This window comes from Antrostomus carolinensis, unplaced genomic scaffold (assembly GCF_000700745.2).
Source record: "Antrostomus carolinensis isolate BGI_N321 unplaced genomic scaffold, ASM70074v2 scaffold42635, whole genome shotgun sequence".
Taxonomy (NCBI): Eukaryota; Metazoa; Chordata; class Aves; order Caprimulgiformes; family Caprimulgidae; genus Antrostomus; species Antrostomus carolinensis.
In genome coordinates this window covers 1-8,453 of record NW_010319183.1, presented here as the reverse complement: position 1 = coordinate 8,453, position 8,453 = coordinate 1, and the positions used below count along the sequence as shown (strand labels likewise).

The 8,453-nt window shown below is 38.3% G+C and overlaps 1 pseudogene; it reads right to left on the bottom strand.

Annotated features, from left to right (window-relative positions):
• Positions 1-21: 21 nt before the first annotated feature.
• LOC104525897 (epidermal retinol dehydrogenase 2-like) lies at positions 22-7,761 on the bottom strand (annotated as a pseudogene).
• Positions 7,762-8,453: the final 692 nt, after the last annotated feature.

Sequence of the window (8,453 nt, the reverse complement as noted above, 5' to 3'; positions counted from 1 at the left end):
CTCTAGCCAGGGTCAACCCACCACAATGATACAACTCCGAATCTAAGGCTTCCATCATTCCAATGATTGCATACTTACTTGCAGCATAATCTGAAAAGTGAAGAAATATCCAAAATATGTCAAAAGCAGCACAGTGTTATATACAGAATTTAATGTTTTGTAATACTATTTAAGCATAATATTACTTAGTTACATAATTAGCAGTCTTGTAGTTAGTATTTTAAGGATGCTGTGCATGTTGGTGATGCTAACTCCAAAGGTTAACGGCTCTTCCCATGACTGATGCACAGTTGTCTACAGATGAGATTAATCCTTTCCAGGGGACTTTTTTCAGTGCACTATAGAGAAATATAGGAAGATGAGCTTATTCAACATTTTATGTGCATTTCTGGATACTCATATACAAGCCAGGCATTCTTTCAGTTCAGAATGTCTTCACCCTTTACTATCACAGGTTACCTTTCATTAAAAACTATTTCTAGCGGCAACTTCTAAATACCCTACTTGCAAATGCTGCTTCCACCTATTATTTCTTCTTCTGATTTGCCCTATCACTACAATACAGTTTTGTTTGCTCGGACAGACTGAATCTTGTCTGATTTTTATTGTTTGATGAACATATGGAACTCCATCCTTGGAGATAATAAATGTTTGCCCTCACAAGGCCCTGTGCAACCTGATCTAAGTTGAGTCTGCTTCTATTTGGGGGTAGAGACCAAATGGTCTCCAGAGATTCCTTCCAACCTAAATTATTCTACAATTCTGCAACTGTTAGAACCTTATTTTAATATAGGAATTTATATGTGGTTTCCTAAGGCTTTTTCAAATGTGTATGAAAATAGTTGTTAGATACAACAAAACCCGATTTTGCTAAAAGAGTACCTTCAAAAACTGGCATCAGAGACAGTTTGTTATTCTTCAGGGATTCACTCCTAGTGGATGATGGAACCATACAACCTAACAATGCATAGCTAAGGTGTAAAAAGTTATAACGCATGGATGGGCAGGTCTACTCTCATAAGGCTTGCAGTTAAATGATGAAAGCTGGACATGATCTATTATCAGTCTATTATCTGACCCAATGATAACAGGTGGCAAATAAACACTACAGTAACACCATCAATCAGCAGAAGAAACAAGAGAGACTTATTACACTGAGGTTTACATTCTTATGGGGCAACTTAAAGAGATATGATCAGGATGTCAGAGGGGCTTGAGGAGAGACTGGGCAGCAGACCCAGGCTGATGAAAGAGTCAGGACTGTAGCAGACAGCTCTCCTGAGGGAAACAGATTAAAATATGGAGCTGTTAAATAGCTTAAAACACAGTTCGTTCAAATTAATTTTAATGAAAATTCTGCCAAAATGCCTTCTGGATCTGAAAATCATTTTCCAACTAAGTGTATAGTTCCGGGACAGCTCTCCTGAGGGAAACAGATTAAAATATTGAGCTGTTAAATAGCTTAAAACACAGTTTGTTCAAATTAATTTTAATGAAAATTCTGCCATTCTTGTGGATCTGAAAATCAATTTCCAACTAAGTGTATAGTTCCGGCTATAACTCACATATGTCTCAGGACTCTGAACATTTATCTGCAGAAAACCTGGAATGAGAAAGTGTTAGACAACCTGTATTCAAGTCTCACTGCACGTGTACTGCTGCATTGTCCTTCTGTGGAGATAAGACAGGCTGCAGTCAGACAGTAAAATCTGTGGTGAGCTCTCTGTGCCACTCAGGCAACATGCCACCGTCATCCTCATCAATACACTGCCAGCTTTCGTATCTGCAGGCTCTTCCTGAGTCTTCAATATGTCAGTATAAACTGCTTAAGCCAAGAATTTATGAGATCTCAAAGAAAAGTTAGCAGCATGTAGATCTAATTTGTAACGGCGCTTGACGATACTTACCTGACATTCTGTAGACTCCCAACAATCCTGCTACACTGGCTGCGCTAACCAGGTACCCACGGTTAGAGGTGATCATGGCTGGAAGAAAGGCCTTGCAAGTCTGAGAGACACATTAAAAAAATCCTTTTATAACCAGACATGCCAAAAATGTTGCATTACAAATTAGGCCTTACAACCCAATTTGCTTTCTGGGGCTTTGATAGACAAGACACTCAACTGACCTTCTATGTCTGTAAGAATAAATAAATGAGAGAGAGAGCATTTCCTTGAATGACTCCCCTCTCTGAAGATCTGTCAGAATTAAAATCATGTTATTAAAAGCCGTAAAGTTTTTATTTTCTCTGCCTCCTGGTTCCTCATGGTTTGAGTCCTCTGACTATTGCCAAAGATTTGGTACACAAGAGGGAGCTAGAAGTCAACACATCAAGGGGAACTCAGCTGTCTATGGGCCCTATCTGTCACAAACCGAACTGCCTGACAACTCCAGGCCCCCACACCATCACTGTGGCTGATATTAACTATAAAGAAGGACGCTAGTGTTTTATGAGGGGGAAGAGAAGAAAAAAGGCAAGAGCAGTAACAAAATTTTTTCAATAGCTGAGATGTGCTGCAATGTGTATTTGACATCAGATCTGTGTGCCTAGTACAAATTTTTTTCAGTTGAGGGCCCACGGTCACTGTCCTCCTGCCCTATGTCTCTTCAGACCTGCCAGGAAGACCATCTACCTCAAGTGTTTGGAAGAACGATGCTCTGTGAACTGGGAAATGATTAGAGGACTTCTATCTGCAATGATTTTCTGGTGAAAAATGCCATTTAGAAAGGGATTTGCAATAATGCCACATTTGTCCTTGATGCAGGCTGCTCACTCAGACATACAAACAACAAATGCAAAAGCAGGTAAGAGTAACACTCCCTCACAACAAAACCTCCTAAAGGTCAACTGAGATCCCAAATAACAGCAAATTCCTTCAGAAGCATATAAAAAAAGCAAAGATAATACACACTATCTAGATTAGTTTTCTATGTATATTCAGCAGATGGTGACTAGGGATGAAAGCACAACCTGAAGACTGACACCAACACATACAACACGGCTGTGCCTCCCCGAATGCTACAAGTCTATTAGACAAAGCCCTCTGATGTCAGCAAACATCAGGAGTAGGAAAGTCATGTGCCATCATGTCAGCACTAACTGCAGCCACAGCTGTTACAGACAGAGCACGTTTCACAATTCGGTTGCACAAACTTTGGATTTACCAGAGTGCCTAGGCAGGTTTGGGTTAACATTACTGAGACACAGTGGGGACACTGTCAATTTGGTGTGTCTTCAGTTACAGGATGATTAAAAAAAAAAAAAAAAATCTTCGCCCATTCAAGGCCCATCCTTGTTGCAAACTGAGTTCCCCAGGTAGGTACCACCACGGTGATTTTCACACTAAAATACTTGCCTGTACCTTTCAGTCATCCAGGATGGAAAAAAAATACATTACCCAGACCTGAGTGAGGAAGTTGACTTTTAAGGTCTTTTCAAAATCTGCATCTGGAATGTCACAGAACTTTTTCCCAAGCAGTATGCCAGAATTATTGATTAGAATAGTTACATCCCCAACTTTCTAACATGAATAAAAAAAGGATAAACAGAAAGCTTTATTTATCAAAATGTTTAGTGATACTTGCAATAATTTATATATCTAATGGAAATGTAAATACATAAGAACTATTGTACTGGAGATCAAAGGTCCGTCTAGCCCCACAGCCCTTGTCTCATGGTGGAAAGCAGTAAAAAAGGGACCAGGACACTAAGGTCTCCTCCAGTGTACTCCTCAGCTTTTTACACTCTGCAGCTTAGGATCTTTCTGAGTTATATAAGGTACCCGTAGCTTTGTATTTAATATATCCCAATGATTTTTTTTTCTCCCGCAAGAATTTCTGTAATTGCTTCTTCAAATCCAGAATACTTTTGGTTTCCACAGGAACCTAGGGTAATGAGTTACAAAGCTTTAGTGTGCACTGTGAGCATGCTTTAATTGCAACCCAAACGTTTCTTGTCCCTATTTCTGCTATTGTGAGAATCTGTATTCCTCAGCCAAGCCTGTTCAACCTCTTTTCCTGATCATTCCTACTGAACAGGAAAGAATTCAGTGCAGATCCCTGGGGGATACCAATCCTTTGAGTACAGAAGCATGTACTATGAAATAGATAGCATAACTTGGAGAGAAGGCCAAAATCACCATTAACTCAATTTGGGTTAGTTATAAAAAGATTTTATTCCATGATTTGCAATGATATCAAAGCAGATGGCCAAGATTTACTTATAGTATTAAGAATCAGCCGCACTGCAGAGATTTCTGTGCTAGAAGCAAGCAATTGTTTGATGTCTCAAAAACTATAGCATAATTACAAAAACATAAAAATCACAGATTTGCTACTGTCAGGCAATCTGAAAATCGGTACTTGGATCTGATGCCCCAACATTTGACCTTCCTTTGGCTCTCTCAGGGAACATTAGTATTCAGTGAAGACTTGTTTGATACTCCTCCAGTTGTGTCAGGCTTTCTCCTTGCCACAGACAAGCAGGGCTCACATACTAGCAACTTTCCACCTGCACAAATGCATCCAGACACTGCTGAGCATGGCAGGATTAGCCAGCTCTTCCTTTGTGGGATGTATCTGTACTTTCTCCTCACTCATACCTTTTAACCCCTGTGTTGATCCATATGATGATCCTCTTTTTCTTCACATGACAACACAGCAGCACTTTTTAAAATCTGGCTTCATTTGAGCTGTTTCCTCACTACCTCACAAAAAACGTGGGAAGCCTGACTTCCCTTTACAAAAAGTCAAGCTGATTATTCTCCATTATGTATTTCTCCAGGTGTTTATTAATTCTTTTCCTTATTATAATTTCCACCAATTTTCTGCATAAGATTTGTAGTTTCTCGGTGTCTTCTCAAGTGCTCTTTAAAGCTGGCACATTTGCTGCTCTTTGTTCCTTGGACAGCTGTTGTAGCAAAACTCCCGCCATGCATTTCTAGCTGATGAGATCCATATCATTTCCTTCAGAATTCACAGGTTGATACTGTTTGATCCTGAAAATTAATTGTTGTTCACTTCATCAGTTTATTATAAAACCTCTTCTTTAGGGACTTTGGTGATCTGATTTCCTTCCTAGAAGGAAAGCTTCCATTATGGGAAAATACCTAAGTTTTTCTGCAGTTAATATACCAAATAAAAACAATTAATTTAGCTTTTCTGCTATTTCTTTATCTTTTGTGTCCAAGCTCAAGATTTTTCCTATTACCAATCAAAAAGTTGAAGAGATTTCCAAGTGTAGAGGAGACCCCTGGCTGAAAAAACTCTTGATCTAAAAAAATTTGGGTCTTCACTGTTCAATTTATACAAATACCTATGAAGATGTTGGTATTGTTAACAATAGTTTAACACCTCAACAGCAATTCCTGAATTTAAAACAGCTCTTTGAGTTTCTGCTTGTAGGTCAGTCTGTGCACTTCAGCATATTCTCTGCTGATACAGGCACAGCAAATTCTGCAGGCTGGAGCCCTGTGGCTGATTTGATTAATGTGTTTGGAGATTGAGAATTACTTGAGTGCACAAAACAAACATTTTGAGACTTTGCTAAACTAAGAACAAACAAATAATTTCAAAACTTTCAGCATCAACAAGAAAGTCTGACAGAGGAGTTTCTTACAAAAGCTTAAACTAATCATTTTGGTGCATGTCTTTGCAAGAAGCAGATAGCATTTATGAGAATAGGTATTTAATGACAATTTAAAATGCTATTTTTTAAAGACAATTGATCTTGGTAAATTCTAAAGTGAGGTTTTTTTCTTGCAAAAAGAGGATTCTAGAAGATTCTTGAATCAAATTTGATTCCTAAATCAAATTCCATTTGATTTATAGTATCATTGCAAATAAAGATCAAGTGTTACATTTGAAGTACTGACCACAAGTTGCTCAGACTGATTTTTCATCTTGCTGAGAAGTGATAACATATATCAAGATTGTTGAAATTACTGGAATTCTTACTCCAAAATTGCGGGAGTCGTAACCAATGTCTTACACAGTGAGGATAACAATATCTGTACTGACTAAGTAATTGGCAAAGATCGTCCTCCTTGAACACTGCGTGTTGAGTCAGTACAGAACGCTCAACAGCTTGCTCATCTCTACAGACATACTATTACAATATGATATATCCTTGCCTGCACTATCCAAGTAATACTATGATACCACTTGTAGTCCTTAACATCTACAACCAATGGCCCCAAATGGAATTTATTTTTTGTGCACTGTTAGTTGGCTGTGCCCCAAACTCTGCTAAGAAGTATGGGTAAAATAACACCTTCCTGACTGCAAGTATGAGAATTGCAGTTCCAGGTACTTACAGATCCTGAATCCAATTTACTCTTTAGGAATTACTTTTCATGGAGAACATTTCCTGAGGAAAAGCACTTATTTCAAACTTTCATAGCCTTGTTCAGAAAGAATTAACCTGTTTTGGTTAAAATGAAAAGCAACAACCACAAACCAAAAAGTCCCTCCAACAACTCATAGAAAATTAATGTTACATTTTAAGACTATTCCAAAACAATCTATCAACATTCATGTGTCATGAAATATTTTATCTGTTTTCTCTGATGTATGTGTTTGGACACAGAATTTCAAAGATGTGACTTGAGAGTCATGTATATAAGTACATATACTGAGAATTTAACAAAAGAATAATTTATCCTTAGTTGAAAAGGCAGAGTGGGTAACTGGATTATAAACGAGGTTACACTGGGAAATATTTTCAGGCAGTATGAGTTAAAGGACAAGTCGAGATTAATAATGTTAATTTAATGTCCAATTTCTGGACTCTGATAATAGAAAAAAAAAAGTTTACAAAGCATAGGTCAGCACAGCAGAAGAGTCTCATTTAAAATGGAGTCCTTCTCTACTTTACTTTCCAGCTGGATTCACCAAAAAATAAACTGAAGCTGAATCATCAATTTGACTGGAGACCAGCCATGTCCTGGTGATATTTTTGAAACCATTACACCCCAGATCACCCTTACAGAACTACAGTTTTCTAAATAAATGGACAAAAAAGCCCCACCCACCACTTTCCACTGTTTTTATTTTTTTTTTTATTCTTGAGATGTTAAAGAAATTTTAAAGACTAAACAAGTTAGTACATGGAGGTAACCTCTGCTGTATGTTTTACTGTACTCTTAACCTAAAAGAAGTTACCATCTCACAGTGAAGACTGGAAATGGATAAATCTCAACAGAACAGAATAAAACCAGTTACTTTATTACAAACATACTTTAAGTTCCATCTAGAAGCCACCTGTCAAAAAGAGAAAGTCATTGCCCTACATGAATACTTCCCTTTAGTGAATAGTATGCTTTCTAAAAAAAAAAAATTAAAAAAATTTAAAAAAATTTCAATAGCATGTAAAGAAGCAAAAGAAGAAAAAATTCAGAAGAAGACAAATTAGAAGCCAGAAGCTGTATCTTACCTTGTCTCCCTGTTCATAGACCTCCTCCCTATTGCTTGCAGTCACAGGGGTAGGCAAGCACTCATTTAGCTCCATTTTTTGGGGCTAATCTGCTTGTTTCTTTGTTACCTTCATCATCAATGTCCCAAAAAATCAAGGTTGCTCCCAAAGGAGCAAAATTTAAGGCAATCTGCCTTCAAATCCCATTTGCAAATCCAGTAATAAGCACTATTTCCCCAGCAAAAGTTTTTTTGCATTGAGGAAATATGAATAAGATCATATTCTCAAAAAGTTAAAAAATAAAAATTCAGGAACTGTAGTATCTTCAAGATGCTTCTGAAGTTGAACATGATTTTTCAGGCACAAACACTGCTCTTCTGTTATACAAACCCAGAAATACAATGTTACTCTCCTTTCAAAACATCGAGATACTGACTTAAAAAAGGGATTGACTTTCGAACAGCTACTTCTTTCACGTTGTTCTTTGTGCAGGTACAAAATACATTGCTAAAGACTTGTTTTGTGTAAGCTGATGGCTCCTTACTAGTAGGATTAAAGCCAGTATCTTCCGCTAGACCTACTATTTCATTCCAGAGTCCTCAGCTTCCATGTGGGTTTCTAAAAAGGTTTGGTAACGCACATTTTATACCCGTACGTTGTGGCAAAGGCTACAGAGTCCTTTGTTTTCATGGCAAGGTGATATCAGCTGAACAAAAAAGCACTGAGAACACAGGCTAAGGAGGACACTTTAGAAGGGACGGTGTGCTCCTAAGCACAAACCGGGACCTGCTGTTCTGGGAAGCAGGCAGTAGGAACCCACCCACACTCCGCAGGTTTTCCAGTGCCGCACGGCCCGAATCACACAACCTGGTTTCATTTGTGAACAATTTACCGACTGCACAGAAAAGCCTGGACCTGGGAGTTACGAACCTCAATTTTTATCCTGCGTTTAGACCATACCATTTCCTTCACCGTGCTTCGGACGGGAACGACGAGGCTCAGCAGAAGGAGTGCCCATCACCGACCCGCCGGACACAGCCCG